Below are 19852 nucleotides of genomic sequence, written 5' to 3' on the forward strand. Positions count from 1 at the left end.
CATGATTTTTATAGTTAATATGCAAAAATATTGCATATAATATTTTAAACTTTAAGTAGCAATCTCTCTTTCTGGCGACGTGGAACAGTTTTTTTTTCAAGGAAAAATGGTTCGTTTGGCTTCCAATTAAAAAAAAAACCACAGAATTCTGATTGAAGTATTAATTTAAAATTAATCCAGATGGATGAGATGAGGCCCATACTAATGGAAAGAGAATTCTTCAGTATAATTATTTACTTTTTCCCAGAAACCTCGCTTCCTGTTTGAATACAAACACACATGTGTGCACATAGGCAGGCCTGAACATACACAATGCAGGAGGTGTTAGAGTACACGTTTTCCCAGTTATAAATGCTGCCTGCCTAAATGTCTACAAAGCAGCCCTTCCTAACCTTTTTTCAGCCTCTTCAGCTAGTGTGAACTTTCTCTCTTCCCAACATTTCCACATATGCCTCTTTTGTGGCATGTGTTGTGTTCAGCTCAGAACTATGCGTGTTCTCCACTAGCCTTATCCTGAAACCTAGCCCGTGGGCTTCTTGAGAACTTCTAAAACATATTTGTGTCCCTCACCACATTTTAAAAGCCCTTTGCACATTGTAATCACTCATAAACCTTTAAAACTTAGTATATTATTTTTTCTGATTATAAAAATAATACCTGCTCTTGTAGAAAAAGAAATTACAGAAATTTTTAATAGACAATAATAAAACTATTCACGATCTAACCACCCAGAGAAAATTACTGTGAATATTTTATAACAGGTATTTCTTTTTGCCATTTTTTTCTCTATATATTTAATATACTCAACACATTTAACTGTTGGAGAATTATTTTTTTAACTGTATATTGTTGCAAAAATAATTTGGTGTCTGACTTTTCCAATTTAATATATCATTAGAATTTCCTATTACTTTATTCTGCAAAGTCATGACTTTTATGTGTTATTTGTGATTCCATCATATTGCTATATCATAATTTATTTAATCTTCCCAATATATTCTGGACTTTTACATTGTTTCCAATATTTTACTCTTATAAATGTTATAAATAATGCTGTAAGAATAATAACAAACAGTCTTGAATATATGAATATAATCCTAGAAGTAAATGAATATAACCATAGAAATATATTATTTTTGGAAAGTTTGTACCAATTTATTTTCTCATGAATAGTGAGAGAAAGTATTACACAATCCCCTCAACAACCATAGGCACTGTCATTAACAAAACCAAACAAAACTTTGATTTCACAGATGAAAAATACTACCTTGTTATGCATTTTAATTTGCATTTTAGAAGAGTAGTAAAGATGAATTATTTTCACCTTTTTCTAATGGTGATTTAGTTTTTCCTAATGATTTGTAGGGTTCAATATGAAGATATTAATGATTTATTATACACATTACAAATGTTTCTGTTATGTGTGTTATACTTAAAAACAGTACATACATGCATATAAATGTATATGTAGGTTAAAGAAAAATAATGCAATAAACACCTAGGATTCCCAAACTCAGCCTTAAAATATAGTAAGTAATCACTACCTTAAAGCCCTGTTTATATTTCCTTCCTTATCATTTTCCCCTTCTCCTGGCCCTACAGGTAACTATTAACTTGAAATTTGTATACTTTGTCCTCTTGCTTTTTTTTTATAATTTAAAAATATTTGTATCCTAAGCATCATATTGCTTAATTTTGCCTGCGTTCATGCTTTATATGCATAACACTGTATGTACTGTGGCTTATTATTAATTTAGTTTACAGTTTTTTTTTTTTTAAAGATTCATCCATGCTAATACAAAGAGCTGAGGTTCATTTATTTCCACTGCTTTTTATTATTTCATTGACACACATTTGGAATATTTACATTGTTATGTTATTATAAACAGTGCTGTCAACACATGCCACCCTTGTGCTTTTTATCTAGTGTACATGCCCAGGCATCTTTCTAGAAATATGACAAAACATGAGATATGGTGAGGGCTTCCTTATATGCTCGTGTACAGCTTTATTCAGTAACACCAAATTGCTTTTCAAGCAAATTGTACCAATTTTTATTCCTTTCAACAATGTATAGGAATTTAAGTTGCTTTATATCTTCGCTATATAGTTGCTGTCCAATTATTTCACTTTTGCTCAAGTCATGGGTTTGAAATGGTATTTTATTGTGATTTCAATTTGTATACGTTAGACATCCATGTTTCCTCTTCTGTATTCATTTCCTTTGAATATTTTTCTATTGTGTACATTTTCTTATTGATTCATTTAAGATCTCTCCAGATTCTGAATAATAATAACTAATTAATTGTTACATGCTTTGCAAACACCTTTTCCAGTTTAAGGCTTCTCTTTTTACTTTTTCTATGTTTTTTTTGTCTGTATGTGCCTTTCCTGAATAGGAAATCTTAATTTTAATATAGTTGAGTCTCTCCATTCTTGCTGTTACAGTTGTAAGAATTCATGCCGGTTGTGTTTGGCTTAAAAAAATCTTTCTTTGTTCTAAGATTATAACTATATCTTCCTATAGCATCTTCTGAAAATATTACAGTTTTGATCTTCACAGTTAAGTCTTTAGTCCACTTAGAACTTATTTTTGTGTATGGTTCAAGGAAGGGATTCATTTAAAAAATTTACATGTGATGAATATTTGCTCCAAAACAATTGACTGAGAAGCTTCTCTACTGATCTACATTTCTGCTATATTTTTCCAGCATATTTTGGATTTCTGTATATCTATCTATTATCTATCTATCATCTATCTATCTATCTATCTATCTATCTATCTATCTATCTAATCTATCATCTATCATCTATCTATCTATATACTACTTCTACTTCTGGGCACTGTGTTCTGTTCCTGTTGTCCATTTGTCCAAACCTTCTTCAATTCCACATGGTTTATCTTTTCTTTTATTTTTTAAGATTTTATTTATTTATTCATGAGAGTCACAGAGAGAGAGAGAGAAGCAGAGACATAGACAGAGACATAGGCAGAGGGAGAAGCAGGCTTCTTGCTGGAAGCTTGATGTGGAACTCGATTCCAGGACCCCAGGATCAGGACCTGAGCCAAAGGCAGGCATTCAACCACTGGGCTACCCAGGTGCCTCATGGTTTACCTTTTCAACCTTATCACTACTCTTGCTATTTGGTAGGACAACTTGCATTTCCTTGGCCTTTTTTTTATTCTTCTGGGTGACGAGTACTCTTCTGTATGAATTTATAAATCATCTAGTCAAATTTCAAAAAAAAAAAAAAAAACCCAAAAATGAAAAAGCAAAGCACTCAAACCTATAGGAATTTGAATTTGAATTGCTGAGCCTTTAGTTCAATTTAGGAAAAATGGTCTCTAACTCTTCCTTATCCATGAACAATGTGCTGATTGCTGTTAATGTTTTCTTCGAGTTTTCTGTTTTCTGCATAAAGGTTTTACAAATCTCTCAGTCAGATTTATTCCTAAGTGGCTTATTTTATTTTATTTTATTTTATTGCTACTGTAAATCTCATCATTTTTTTAGATGTCCTTTTCTGTTTGTTGCTTATGTCTATTGATCTTATATTTGGCAAATTTTTAAAAGTTTCTTGTTAATTCCACTATTTGGGCTATTTGGGGGTTTTTCATAGGTGATCATACTATTCACGCATAATACTTTTAATTTTTCATAATTACTTTTAAATTTAATTATTATTTTATAATTGTTTAAGACAGATACGTGAGTCCAGATTAATCTCCAAAACAAGGAGCATTTGGAGAAATTTATGTCCTTCTTCTTTCCATATATATGCCTTTTAGTTTATCTTTCTATTTTAAAAACTTCTTATATTCTCAGTTAAATGATAACATACTATACTCACTTCTCTACACCTTGCTCTTTTTTCTTAACAAAATATCCTGGAGATCATTCTATAGGAGCACATAGAGATGTGCAGCTGTACAGCATTCTACTATGTGTATATATCATAGTTTATTTAACTAGTCTCCTGTGGACAGATCTGAATTTTTTGTCTATGCATTAATTTTTTTAAAGATTTTATTTATTTATTTATTTATTTATTTATTTATTTATTTATTTGAGAGAGAGAGAGAAAGTGTGCACAAGTGAGTGAGAAGGGCAGAGGCAGAGGGAGAAGCAGGCTCCCCACTGAGCAGGAAGCCATACATGGGGCTTGATCCCAGGACCCTGGGATCATGACCTGAGTTGAAGACAGATGCTTTAAGACCATGCCAGCCATGGTCTCAGTTTAGATGCTGAGCCATGCCAGCACCCCTGTTAATTAGTTTTTTAATGAATAGCTTTGTGTAAAATCTTTTAACATTTTTGCAAGTGTATCTTTGAGGACTGTTTCTTATCGTAGTATCACTAGATGAAATAACATGTGCATTTATAATTTTGTTTGATATGGCCAAATTCCCTCCATAGGGTTTATATTATTTTGTATCCCACCAGCAATATACGAGAAGGCCTGTCTCCCCACAGCCTCCCCAGCAGAGTGCTTTGTCAAACATTTGGGTTTTGCTAATAGGATATATGAGAAATAATATCTCAGGGTAATTGTAATATGAATTCTTTTGACTTGAATAGTAGTGCAATATCTTTCCCTTTGTCTTTGGAGTTCTGTGGTTTCATGAAAATATTTCCAGGGGTGGCTTTTCTGTGATTTCTTTTGTTTATATTTCACTGGGATTTCTGAAATTCCCAGATGTCTTTTACCACTTCTGGAATATTCTTGACCACATGCATTTTTGAATTTCGAATTTTTATTATTTTTTTCCTCTTGGAAAGAAGAACGTGATTTTGACTTTCTTAATCTCTCCATATTCTCTAAGCTTTCCTTTGTATTTTGTGACACTTAGAATCTGTGCTGCATTCTAGATATTTCTCCCTTTTCAGGTTCATCAATTCTCTCATCAGCTGAGTCTAATGTGCTATTGACTTCATTCATTGATTTTCTGATTTCAGTAATAATTTTATGTCTAGATGTTCTATTTGTTTCTTTATAATATCTCCGTGGTCAAGTTTGATCAGATCTCTTTTTCTTTAACCGTACTATCAAGCCTCTCTTTTATTTCTTTAAACATGTTAATCCACCTGTGTTCTGTTTCTACTAATTCCAATATCTTTTATCTGTGTGTCTTTGATTCTGTAGAAGATTTTTCCGTGGATTTTTAATCATGGTGATTTGCTTCCTCATTTATCTTTTTAGTTATGACATTATGGTCATTGGGACTTTATCTGTAGAATGTTTAAAAACTGAATTCTATTAAGTGTTGCACTAGTAATGATTTCCATTTGCTCTGTCTGGTGCCTTGAGACTACTCTAAAATCAGTTTTTTGGTTTGGATTTTTCAGGCCACAAAAATATTATGAATTCTAGCCCCAAACACAAGCCTATAGTTAGGAATTCTAAGAGGACATGCATCCCTTTACCTTTATCTGGAGCTAAGGGTGAAATTGGCAAGTCTATTTCAGGGCTGATTTTTTCCCCCCTACTTCATCCATTGAAAGGATCACTTTGCAGGGGTGTTGGATTCATATAGTTTCTGATCCAGACCTCCCTACTCTGGCCTCAGGTTTTTTCTTTTCCTCTTCGCTAATATGACCTTTTAAAACACAGGCTCTAGGCCACCACGAATTAGCAGATTCCTTAGGGTATCTCTAGGTTCTGGTGGAATTTTTCTTATTCATTTCTGACTTCCAATTGTTTACTTTATTACATTTTTTTTTCTTAAAGATTTTATTTATTTATTTGAGAGAGTGTGTGTGCATGCATGTGTGCATGAATTGGGGTGGGGAGTGACAGAGGGAGAAGTAGACTCCCCCCTGAGCAGGGAGCCCAACATGGATCTCCATCCCAGGACCCCTAGGATCATGACCTGAGCCAAAGGCAGGCACTCAACTAACTGAGCCACCCAGATGCCCCTACTTTATTACATCTTAAGCTTGTTTTCAAAGAGTCATTTTTAAAGCTTCCTTTAACTGTATTTTTCTTTTTTTTTTTTTTAGAGAGAGTTTGTGCACCCTTGTGAGTGAGGGTGTAAGGGGAGAGGTGGGGAGATGGGGAAGAAAGAAATCTTAAGCAGGCTCAGCCCCAGCATGGAGTCCAATATATGGTTTCATCTCAGGATCCTGAGACATGACTTGAGCCCAAACCAAGAGTCATTCAACTGACTGAGCCACCCAGGTGCTCCACTTTTGTATCTTTTTATTAAAGAATAATATATACACAAAAAGATGATAATGAAAATTACCCAGAGGTTCCCCCTGCACCTCCTTCCTGTCACCATGGGATATGACAGAGCAAAAAGCTTAAGTGACTGCAATTGTCCATGACACCACGCATGATCTCACAGACAGAATGTTGAATGAAAGAGGTCTTGTGTAGCAGAGTGCATGCTGTGTCATTCTATTTATGCAAAACTCAAAAGTGGGGAAGCAGAAAGAGTTACTTCTAGAAATAGACTCCTGGTGTTATATTTTGAGATAGAAAAGTTTTAAATTTTCCATAGGAAAATCTACTGATTTTTCTCTCTATGTTATCTATCCCATTTTCTTTTGAGCAAGATCAGATAGCTGTGTTCCTATAATGTCTTCTAGGTTTTTATTATAAATAAACGATCTGAGGTTCATTTTGGTTTAGTTCATGTACTGTGATTTTCAGTTAATCAATTGTTTCAGAATAATTTATTGATATGGTCTTTCTGGTTTGTACTCTCATTGCCATTTTATTATTTGTTCAAGCATCAATACATTAGTCTATTTTTGTCCTATTTTGGTTATCACAGCTTTATATTACATACTTTTTAGTATGTTAAGGCATGTACCACCTCATTATTTCCTGTTTTTCTTCCTTTGGTTATTCCTGGCATTCAATTTTTTAGGTGAACATTAGAAGTAGACTCTCTCCCAGTATGTCATTAAAGTAGCAATTAGAAGTACATCATTTCTTTTTTTTTTTTTAGAAGTACATCATTTCTATATTTGAACAGATTTAAAACATTTAGCTAACTAATAAAGGAATATGGATCATATTTCCATTTATTCATACATTTTCTTATGTCTATCAGTAATGCTGACACACCTCATTGCAGTGTGTGTTTACTGTAAATTCACTATTGTAAATGGGCTCTATTTCAACATTACATTTTCTTTTATTTTTAAGATTTTATTTATTTATTCATGAGAGACAGAGAGAGAGAGAGAGAGAGAGAGATCGAGGCAGAGACACAGGCAGAGGGAGAAGCAGGCTCCATGCAGGGAGCCTGATGTGGGACTCGATCCTGGGACTCCAGGATCACACCCTGAGCTGAAGGCAGGTGTTAAACTGCTGAGCCACCAAGGGATCCCAAACATTACATTTTCTAATTTGTCAATATGCTAGCATATAGGACAATTATTGATTTTTAAATAGATTTGTTTTGTTCTCAGTCACCCAACTATTCATATTATGTTGTTTATAATAGTTTTCACTTGATTCTTGTGTGTTTTCTAAGTCAAATATATCTATTTATATATAATATATATTATGATATTTTTATTATAATACTTTATATAATACATAATACATTATTTTTATATCATATATATATGTATTTTTTTCTGGTGGGATATCTCCTATTCTTATGTTGTGTGCAATTGCATTATTTACACAGATGGAAAATCATGATAGTGCTCAAAGATGTCTTTGTCTTTCCTCTCATTTTAATGGGAATGTGTCTAGTGTGCCCATCATTTCATATAATGTTGGCTATTGGTTAAATAGTTATTTTTTACCATGTTAAGAAAGACTTCCTGAGAAGTATATTTATTTAATTTAGGTATGAGTGCTAATCTGATCTAAAGTCATTTGAAGAGTATCTATTTTTTTAATCATTTCACTTATGAATGTTAACTATACTATGTCCCAACTAGAAAATAAGCTGTGAACTATGGATATCAGCCGATTTGTGGCTTTTTAAAAAATCTATCAATCTATCATATATTTATCTGCCTATCATCTTTTTTTTATATCTAATCTGTCTTATATATGGCTATAGATATATAGAGATATACATTAAGAGGAAATATATAGTACACATCCTTTAGATACTTTCTAAGTAGTCTATAATTGCAGTTATGTTTTTTCCTCCTCATTTACAAAGTTATTTTTGGAGATTTAAAGAAACACCCAAATTTTTATTGTTAATCTTTCAATTCATTATATTGTGTCAGAAGCTTATGGACTTTCTCTCTTTGTTCCTCTGTGCATCATGCAATTTATTTACTTATATAATTTATGTTTGTGTGTAGTAAACATAAGTTAATATTTTATTATATCATCAATATGATTTAAAGTATATTTGTGTAATCTATACTTCTAAAAATTTTGCTTCAAATAGCTTGATGAGGGGTTCCTGGCTGGCTCAGCTGGGGGAGCGCACAACTCTTGATCTCAGAGTTGTGAGTTCCAGCCCTGCATTGAGTATAGAGACTACTTAAAAGTAATCTTTAAAGAAAAATAGTTTGATGAAATGGTAGATGGTACACATATATTCACTTTGGTATTGTCATTATATATTTCATATTTTGTCAGTATGAGATTCTTTTACACACTTGCCATTTTTAAAATTTTGAATTTCATGTAGTCTGAAATCAATAATGTCAAACCCTCTTATCTCATATCTGCATTTCTTTTGCAAATATTTATACAATCATATTTTTAATCTGATGTGTGTTTCTGCTTTTAGAATTTCCCTCATATGAAAAATATTGTTGGATTCTATTTAATAGCCTAATCTGGGTCTTTGCTGTTTAATGGGAAGCTTTAATCACTTATCATATAAAGACTCATAGTTTGAGTCATCTGCCTTTTTTTTCCTGCTCTCTATTTTTTATGTTTCCTAATGTTAGCTTTGTTTTCTATATTTTGATGCATGGACTTCTATTTTTATGCTCTTATCCTTTTTAGCTTTTAATTCTACTAGGAATTACCTTTTTACTTTTCCTTCTCCTATTTGTCTCTGTGAATTTCAGGAATAAATGGATGTCTATGGAGTCCCTTCTCTGCATAGGAATTTTGCACACATGTGCAAGAGCTCCCATAAGCTCTCTCTCAAATTTTTGCATTTTTTACTTTATATATAATCCCAGCTTTACAAATGTATATTTTTACTAAGTTATTTCTCCTCGAGTATAATTATTGTCATGTGAATTCAATTTTATAACCTAATTTGCTACAATTTCCTAGACATAAATCTATATTTAACTGGTTATCAACTTCTTTCCAACAGTCTTTATATAGAACAACTTTCCCACTTTTGTACATTGAATGTTGGTCAGATGGAAAACATCTTTAAGTATTTTTTTAGAGGAATGAATGAGTGGCATATTTTATGAAATGTATTTCTATCTGAAATGTATTTCTATTGCTTTCACATATGAACACATACAAAATCAAAAACATTGACTGGGCATAACATTCTTGAATTTTCACATTTTCCTTTCAAAATCCTATAATTCTTCCCTTTTTTTCTAAGACATAGTATTGTAGGGTTCCTGGGTGGCTTGGTGGTTGATCGTCTGCCTTTGACTTAGGTCATGATCCCTGGGTCCTGAGATCAAGTCCCACTCGGGCTCCCCGCAGGGAGCCTGCTTTTCCCTCTGCTTATGTCTCTGCCTCTCTCTGTGTCTCTCATGAATAAATGAACAAAATCTTAAAAAATAAAATATAGTATTGTACAGATGGTTGAAAAATGCCTAATTTTAGATAATCAATGCTTAACACATCACCTTTCTAAATTGTATTCATTGGCTGAATATTGGTAGGATATATTTTCATCTTTTCCTTTCAATAAAAATCATTTTCTAGTTTTCCTTCAGAATTGGGGTTTTTGATTCTGTCTTAAGTATAGTGAATTCTTTTAATCTATGTGCAAATTGTTTATTGAGATAATAAGGTAATTATGTTTACATACACCTTTGACTTTCTCTTCTGTTCTGATTGTTCTGTAAATCCCCAGAAATTCTAATAATTTTAATTTTAATTCACTTTCAACCTATGCAAGTCTATTAATTTTTCTTTCCTTGGTCCTTTATCTTTGTCCTTTTCCTCTGTTTCAAATCTAGAAAAGCTTTGGGACTTATTCAGTATCACTAATTCAGTTTTCTGTAGATTGATCTTTCTATCTACTGTCTCTAATTTGAATATAAACTCCCACAAAAATTTGCTCCACCATAATGCTAACCCTTGCATAACAATCTACTTCCCCTCTGTTCAGCCTATTCTCAGTCAAGAGTAGTTCAAGTTCTTATCTTGGGATTACAGGAAAGCAAGGCCAACAAAAATATCCGAGGCTTCTTGGGAAGGACAGAGGAAGAGAGGTGGTTCCCTGTTTTCAGGACTATCTCAGCTCCATTTTACTGAACTGGATAGATAAAATAAGTACTACTCACCCAGGAGATTCCGGGAATTACTGCCACGGTCTTGGAAATCCGCCTGCTACAGGATCCAGAATTGTCCCTGTCAATGTCTAAGAAGAGTGGATAGCCTTCTCCAGGTGATACCAAACAGCATCCAAGAGTGGTATCGATTTGGATTGTACATTTTGACCCCTTTGTAATAACATTACTCTGCATCCTTTGACAGTGAATTCTGGGGGTTTTACTGTGTTGTATCTCATCATTAGTTTCATTGAAATCTCTCCTTAGTTCATCCTCCTTTTTACCACCCTTCTCTTTATGTTATTCTATTTCAGTGCCTCAGTCATGTCCTTCTACAGCTCAGTGTTTTCTCTAGAATTCTCTGAGTTGAATAAATCCATGCAAAATCCATCATCTCACAGAGTTTTTTCTAGCTCCATCTTAGCCAGACATTTACCCAATCCATATACTTTGGGATCTATAGTAACTCAATGTTAATTCCTTTCCATCAGCCCGACTTAATCATATTGTTTCTGGGGGTAGCTGAAGGATACAGAAAGCTGGCTGTGGTTGGCTGGAAGGAGGCCTCAATAAAAGTACTGAAGTCTATAAGAAGCCCTATACAGTTGATTTATAGGTCCTTTTTGTTGATATTTGTTGATCATGATAGAAGTATTTGGTCAGGAATAACAATAGTTACAGGAATAACAATAGTTCCAGGAAGATAACCGCACAAATATTTACTATTTTAATTGCTGATTCTAACTTTATATATAACCACCTATGTAGTCAGCAGTGCAAGGTAATGACATTTTTCTTATAGAAATTTGACATAGAAAAGAGCTACTGTTTTAGCAATTGGAAGAGCACTGATATTTCTCTTTTTGCAAGGATGCTGGTCCAGTGCCAATCCATGCCATTTCTCCAGAAACTCTGGAATATGCCTGTCCTCTCTCTGATGACCAGTTCCTCTTTTTCTGCCAAGACTCTACTCTGTGGATGTCCTGGAAGGTATGGTTACCCTCTGACCTGAAATTTGTGAATAAGTCTGCATCATGAATGCTTCTAAAGAGAAGTCCACAAGTCATGGTCCGTACTAACCAAAAACTTGCTCTGTGCTAGGTGCGTTATTCTATTTAATTCTCATACCCATATGATGAGAAAGGCATTACATTAGCTCCACTTGACATATCAGGAGGGTCAGATGCATGAGAGGATTGGGGAAGATATTTTACTTCTCCACAATTACATCGCTCATATGTGGCACAAGCCTCGAACCCAGTTCTGCCTGACATTAATGTCCATGGTCTTTAAAGTGTCCTGTATTTTCCCAAGACTACCTCCAGCCTTGCTAGATTCTTGGGAGTAAGGCTAATCTGTAGATGTTTAGCCACAATGCCAGAATAAATTTTTTAAAATTACGCAACTGGAATGACACTCCTGAACCTCATTTGTAATTACATTGATTGAGGACATAGTCTAATAAATACTAATGAAGCTCCATGTTCAAATGAAATCAATTATCTTTGTTTATTCTTCCATCTGCCTGTATTGTAGAAGATCGGATTTTCTACAGATATTCATCGTAAATTGTACAACTTCTTCCCTCTTCACTTTTTTTAATTGGAGGGAATTTAGGAGAGATGAACATAGAGAATTTGATACAGTGTCATAAATGCATTCTACTTGCTAAATGATAGTTCAGCCATGTCACTACCCCTTGCAATTTCCTGAACTTGGGGCTATAGAGGCAGTGACATTCTAACCCTTCCTACACATTCTTTTTTCACTAGTACCAAATAATATATTTGTCAGACTTTGATATCAGAAAAGAAAGAACAAGCGAGTTAAGGTGTAGTTGCATGTGATATTCTTTTCAAATGAGAGAACATATCTATCTCCTAAAATCCAGCTTGTATGCTTTTTATAATCTTATGAACATATTTTATTATTCATTTAAAAGCTTCTTTTTATGTGCTTTCAAAATTAATGATCAAATCTCTAATATATTAAATGTAAGTAATTAAAGCTAAAAAAAATTAGAGGAATCATGGAAAGGCTGTGTGGGACGTGGGGTGTGAATTCCATAGCTTTCTTAGAAATATAAGGTGTAGAGCTGAGATGTATAGAGGTCCTCATTTTGCCTTAGTGATAAAGTGCTACAAGTAAAGCAGATTTAAGCACTCTGCTCCATGCCCTCTCTCTTGTTGAACCCCGCCCAGGTTGGCACTGATCTTTTAGAAAACTCCCTAACATGTTAGAGAGAAGAGAGGGAAAAGGTGTGGAACAATCTAGCAGGAAAAGAAAGAACCCAAAGAGGTCTGCTTAGGAAAACAACTTCAAACTTTACTCTACTTTCATTAAAAGCCCTGTGTCCTCTCATCTTGTTTTTTCACCTGAAATCCTAGTGACACACATCAGACATCCCTTTCTTGGAGGTGAAGAGGTTAGTTGTAGAACGGGGTGGCAAAGAGGGTGAGAAATGAGACATCTTAGAGCTCCCCCTAGGGGAGGGCATGTGGCTAACTACAAACCTAGACCCTGGGATCTGAGTAGTCAATATCCTGGGTGGGGGGAATTATATTTTGTTCTTCCTGTGTGGGCTGCTTCCTTTGTTGTGGTGAATGTAGGTCACTGATAGATTTTCCTAATCTAGCCCTATTGGCCTTGCTGCCATTGGAAATGCCTCCCAGATTCTGACAAAAGGTTTCCCTCTGGACTTGATGCTATGTGATACTGTGAGGTCATGAACTTTTCACCATATGTGTAGCTGTTTTAGAGGGTTAGAGAAAGTTGCTAAAGTTGCTAAGCAATCTGGGCCTTTTTTTTTTTCACATGAAAGTAAACATCTTCGATGACTAAATAAATGAATCAAAAATTCTTAAAACCCTTCTAACTTCTTTACCTAAAGCCCATCTCTAATAGAATATGTTGAATTCATGGTATCCAATGAGAATGACAAGTGATTGATTTTAAATTACACAAGATTATCTGTGTTTCTCAAAACAAATACACTCTATTAGGTACTTTATGTAGAAGTAGAAATGTCAAGGTGTGTGTGTGTGTATGTGCATGTAAATGTGTGTGTGTGTGTGTGTGAGAGAGAGAGAGAGAGAGTGTGTGTGTCTCGTGTGTCCACTTGTATCTGCCCTTGGAGCCTCTAACTCCAAGGGCTCATAATAAATAATTCTATTCTCTTTCCATAATTTGGTCAGTTCAGTAGTTTTGGCCTCTCTCTACAATATTTTTTGCTGATAATTTTCTTTTCTTTTTTTTTCTCAGTTTCTTATTACTCTACAGATTTCAACTCCTGAAATTTTATACCTGAAACCTTGCCATGAAATATTCAAAAGATGCTATATTTCATACTGCTGAATAAGCAGTTTGTTTATGCTCCCCTGGCAAGTATGCAGCATAACATTGTTTCTAGGAAAGGGGTTTATGTGGGATGATTAAAAATTCCATTTTCATAACATGTCTCTGATAGACTGCCCATTCAGCCCCCAATATTTGTAGAAAACTATTAAATTGTAGATTACAACCAAACATGTCAGCAAGTGACTTTCATTTCTATTTTGCACGGATGAAGACTTTTAGGCAGAAACTTCCCCATTGTCCTTCAAAATGACTCTTCTTATATATATCTACCCTTTTCTCCTTTTTGATTTTTTCACAGAGAAAGAACAGATATTTCTCCTTTCCAAAGCTAGCCTCTGTACTGTGAGTCTGGGTCCAGCATTCTTTCTCTTCTCATCTCCCATGCTCTAGCAAGAGCATTTCCTTCCCAACGGTTTTAATCTCCTTTCTCACTGCCCATTTCTTCTCTTCCTTCAAACACACACTGGCCCCCATCTAAAGATCATTTTTTTCCTTCTCTACTTGACTCTTCTGATTACTTTCACTGATCCAAAGAAGTGGCCTTACCTTTTATTGAAACATCAAATTTTGACTTTAATCCCACACAATTTAGTCTAAACTTTCTGATAATATGGAATATGCAACCAGGTTTACCAACAAGCTCCTGATGGCCAATTCTGATATTTTTCTCATTCCTCTTTTTCTTTGCCTCGGTGCCTACTAACTATCCTTCTTCTTCGACACTCTTGAATTCCACATTGTTTTACATTGATTTGCTTCTTGGTTCTCAGGCTGTGTATTTCCTTTTCCCTTTCCTGCTCAGGGACCCTGCATGTGACCAATTATACTATTAATTTCTCCATGCCAGCACATTTGCCTTTTGCTCCTCTTTCTTTAAATTCTTTACCCTAGAGATTTCACCCACTTCAAGGGGTTTTTGTTTTGTTTTGTTTTATTTTTGTTTTTGTTTCTGTGGGTTTTTTTGTTTGTTTGTTTTTGTTTTGTTTTGTTTTTTTTTTAGAATTCACCAGCCATTCTGGGGATGGATTCTAAGTTATTACACATATTTTTAAAACAACCTTCATTCTGAATTCGCCTCTTCTTGTTGAATTATATTATGTGAAGGGCTGTTTTTAGTTCAAAAAGCAAAACAAAAATAAAAACAGACAAAAAGCAAGTAAAACAAAACAAACAAGCAAACAAAAACCCAAGGCAGAACAAAACAAAAGCAAACAAAACTACCCTTGCCGCCAAGCACTCCACAGAATTGATCGCCCTTCCTTTAAAATGAGTCTCTCCACTTCATGTGAACATGTTTGTGATATTGTTGTTGATGATTCCTTCAGTCTATTAGGCTTCACAGGGTGGTTGTGTTTGGCTTCTCCTTCCATTTTTTTCCGGGTTGGTTGTCATGCAGCCTCTGAGGTCACACAAGAAGGCACCAGAAATGGGCTGGTAGTCCTGCCTCCTGGGTAGAGTTCTGATAATGAAGTCTTCGTGTATGACTGCGACCCAACTATTGATCAGACACAGCTTGGTAATTTCTGGGATCTGGTGCAAAATGAAAGTGCAGGGCCCCCTGTTCAAGTTACTAAGAATTTTAAAGGGAGCACCAGCAGAGTGGGAGAGCAAATACTGGGTACATCTAAGCATAAGGCCTTGCGTGGCTTTGCAAGTCACAAGCCCCTGATGTCAGCGTTGCTATTTATCTTCCTGGGTGACAGATTCCCTTCCAGTTAAACAAAGAGGTTGACCTAAGTGATATTGAAGGTAGCATCCTATTTTGCTCTAAAATTCAGTAATTTGAAGCTTTCTTTCTCTGCATCAGCTCCTGCATCATTGCCTCTATTCCCCCTTCCCACCTTGTTGGTTTAGTAATGCCTAAATATAGGTTATGTCTTTTTTTTTTTTTTTTCTTTGCAACCTAATCTCAGTCCATCCTGCTTGGGTTATTCATAAACTGAAGGCTCAGTTCAAACTTTATTTATTCATCAACATTGCTTTCTACTGTGTTAGTTTGGTAGGCCTGCTGTAACCAAACACCATGGGCTTAAATAACAGGGATTGTTTTCTCATGCTTCTGGAAGCTGTGAGTCCAAGATTGAGGAGTCAGGGAGGGTTTCTTCTGAGGCCTCTCTCCTTGGCTTGCAGATGGCCACTTTCTCACCTTGTGCTCACATGGCCTCTTCTCTGTGCACACACATTCCTGGTATCTCTCCCTCTTCTTGTCAAAATACCAGTAGTATTAGAGTGAGGCCCCCTATGTCCTAATATAAGTTAGGCAACCTTGTGTCCTCTCCGAGCCTTCACTATCTCTTTAAGGGCTGGCTAATGATGGTCACGGTGGGGTTCAAGAGCATCAACACATGAATTTAGGGGGAGTGCACTGCGGTCCATAACTCACTACTTTTTTTGCATGAGTCTAAGTATATGGAGGGAAAGCTCTGTGCAGGCTCAGCATGTTAAAAATATTCTGGGCTCCCACAGATGATAATGGCTGAGTGAATGCTCTCTTTCTTTCAAACTCAGAGCTCCTCAAACAGGTCTCACCTGTCCCCTTCTGTGCCTTTGCTTCTGCTGTGCAGTACACATGTAAAGCTGGCTTAATCTTCTCTGGCAATGTCCTCTCCTCTCTACCTCTGACCTGCTAAACCTCTCCCACATGAATGCTCACCTTTGTAGGTATTTGCAACATCTTGTTCTCGACTGTGACTTCTCTTTCCTCTGAATCTCAAAAATGTGTAAGGTCAGGGCCCTTGGGAGGCTCAGTGCTTTAGTGTCTGCCTCTGGCTCAGGTGGTGATCCCGGAGTCCCGGGATCGAGTCTTGCATTGGGCTTCCCATGAGGAACCTGCTTCTCCCTCTGCCCAAGTCTCTGCCTCTCTCTGTGTGTCTCTCATGAATAAATAAAAATAAAATCTTAAAAAAAATGTGTAAGGTTGCCACCACCCGCCCAAGTTCGTATATTTACAGCCTTGCATCATGCTCTAAATTGATCCTTGCCTACCTGGTCCCTTGCCATCCATGTGTTCCTGAGCTCCTCTAGGGAGGACAACACTGAATCCCAGATCAGGGCTCCTCAGATCTAATGTGTACAGGCTTCCCCCAGGCTCTTGTTAAATCTGAAGTTTGATTCAGTTGCTCTGAATCAGAGGTGGGACCTGAGATTCTGCATTTCAAACAAGCTCCCAAGTGGTGCTGATGCTGCCACTCCACGGACTTTGTTTCAGGAGCAAAGTGCGAGCCTTCTCAGTTGAAAGCATCCCCTTTTCTCACTCACCTTTCCCTTACAAACAAGAGGCATACAGATATTTTCATAATGGATTATACCGTATTGATTAACCTCCTCTTAACCTTCATGTATTCATTCAACCTAGACCCAGGGTGCTGGGCACAGTGGAAAGTGTGATCTCTGGAGTTCAAGTCTGGGAAGGTAACATTTACTTAGACATTTATGTAGCTATGTATTCTTTGTTAGGGGACCACAGGGTAAAGTGTATAATAAAGCAGCAATTCCAATCAGTTAAAGTTCAATTTTCCTTCACAACATAAAACTTTGTAGGACTGTAATTCTAAGAGGAGGCTAAGCACATGCTGCCGTGGGTTGGAAGGAGCAAGAACGGAACACGTTGTGTTTATTCTTTGAACATGCAGTGAGTGCACTTACTTCATGTGAAATTATTTATCTCTTAGAATTTACTTTATTCTGGAAGAAAAATATAAATGTCTTTAGGGGATTTAGTTTTGTGAAGCCTATTCTTTTACTCTTGTCCTTCTCACTTTAGACATAAAATAACTTTTGAGGCATTAAATTCTAATGAATAAGAACACATTTTAAAGCCCTTTCTTTGTATTTTATTCAGTAGCTGACTTTAGTTTCCTACAAAATGCTTTCTAAATTCAGTTTCTTATCATGGGTTCCATCCGGAATAAAATATATACTGCCCCTGGAGCACACAAGCTGTTTATGTACCAGGCCAATATATCTCAGGGAGAGGTCTGCATGATGCATAGGCTGTAATTTAAAAAAATAAAAATAAAAACCCAACTCCACATCAAGTATTTAGAGCTGCTCAGTGGGAAGAAAAGGCAGAAAAAGAGAAAAGAAGGCAGCTTATTAATTAACTCCTTTTGCTTTGAACTGTGCATTTCTGTGCTATTTTCAAGCCCCGTATTTTCACATATAATACTTCAGAGCACATTCTGGCTCGTGTTTTAAAGTCAAATGGAAGAAAGAGAGGGTTGGAGAGATGGAGTGATTTTTTTGGAACTTAATTCTCTTTCAACATTTTTCAGTAACAGGTTCTTGGAGGTGAAGAAGTGGGTGCCTCTCAGTACCTTTTCAAAGAATGCACAGAAGGTGGAGTTGTGCAGAACAACTTGCAAGCCTATGTTTGGAAAGAGGGCCTCTTCCTAGGGGTGCTTTCATCAGGGAATTCTTGTAGGTGAAGTTTTCAGGCGACTTTAGCAAAGCATTGATATTATGATAGGTCCTAACTGGATAGCAGCTCAGAATTGCTGAGCCATCTTGACATCCATCCATTTCGACACCCTGTGAAAACCAGGTCCCAAATCTGCTAGATGGTGTCAGTTCAAAGACAAAGGGCTTAGACCCACCTTCGGGCTTCCTGGTGAGTAGTTTAAAAGCACTGATGGCAGAACTGAGTGAGACATGCCCAACAGACCTAGGTACTAATGCTGTGATGGAAACAAGACATAACCACCAGATTAGCTCTTTCTTCAGCTTGAGGATTTCACTCATGCTTTCTGCCAGACTCCTGAAGGACACAGTGCACCTGTTTAACCAGTTCTCAACCTTGCCAATTGCTGGAAACTTGACTCTGCTAATTATTGGCAGGAATGGAGTCCAGTGACAGCTTTTCCACTCTTATTGCCAATGAAGATGGTTAGCTCAGTATAAAGTTTCCTTGGGTCATGATATTACATGATGATTTAAGCCTTCTTCAGGTTTATTATTGCTCCCTTGTACTACATTTTGACTAATTTCAAGTGTCTTGAGGGCTCAGTTCTCAGCAAATGAGAAGCCTGGTGATTGATTGACTGCTTCATCACTCACTCATCTATCAACTGTCTATGGAATACTTACTATCTGATACTCAGTACTTCTACTCAAGAGGCTCACAGTGGAGAGGGGAAGATAGACCAGTAAGGTGAAGACTGTAGTACAGTGTGATGGGTGGAGAGAGAAAATAACTAACAATGAGTCGGAGATCCCCGAAGAGAGATTCCTACATCAGAGTGCAAAGGCAGCAAAGGGCACCCTGCCCACCTCCAGGGGGCACTGTTCACATTCCATAGTAAGTGAATGACACTGAAGATGTTTAGTGCAGTCTACTCAGCCTGCAGGGGGATAAGGGAAACTGGGTTTGTCAGATAAGCTGATGTTGGTCATGCTCCCAAAGTCTTTAGAATGTACTAGGAAGATTGTGTCTGTGAGCTGTAGATGTGGGCCTGGGAGAGTAGTAGTAGGAGAGATATTTGACTAGAATGATTAGTAGGGATCAGATCCTACAGAGTTTTGTCTGCCATACCCAAAGAGTTTAGACTTCATTTCAATGGGAAAATAACTGAAGGATTTTCAGCAGGAAAGAGCCCTGTTTATTGGTATAGTACAGTGGGAGAGTGGAGAAGCAATGTGACCCTAAGGTCACATTTGAAAGACATTTAAAAACCCCCAAACCGCTGGCGTTCCTAGCTCCATGTGAGCACAGAATAGGGCTGGTGTAAACCTAGAGAGGAAAGTGCTGACTCTCCCTGTGCACCCTGACCTCCCACCCCACGCACTTTACAGTTTTATTGTGGCTTATCCTGATCAGGACCTTGAGTGTCTCTCAATGATGTTCAAAGCCTGTGAAAGTGGAACTTTCTTGCAGTGGGAAGAGTTTTCTCACTAGCTATTGGGGTTCTTGTGTCCTTAAGCAAAGCAGCATAGGACTCTGACCTAACCAGCCCTACCATCAGATAGTAGCTTTGTTGAATGTCTCTGGGAAGCTAACCTTGCTTAATAGCTTCAAGAATCCAAACTACTGATGACATAAAATGATACTGAAGCACTGATGAATACAAGAATGAGGTCTTCAT

Source organism: Canis aureus, chromosome 1, assembly GCF_053574225.1.
Source record: "Canis aureus isolate CA01 chromosome 1, VMU_Caureus_v.1.0, whole genome shotgun sequence".
In the NCBI taxonomy this organism is placed as follows: Eukaryota; Metazoa; Chordata; class Mammalia; order Carnivora; family Canidae; genus Canis; species Canis aureus.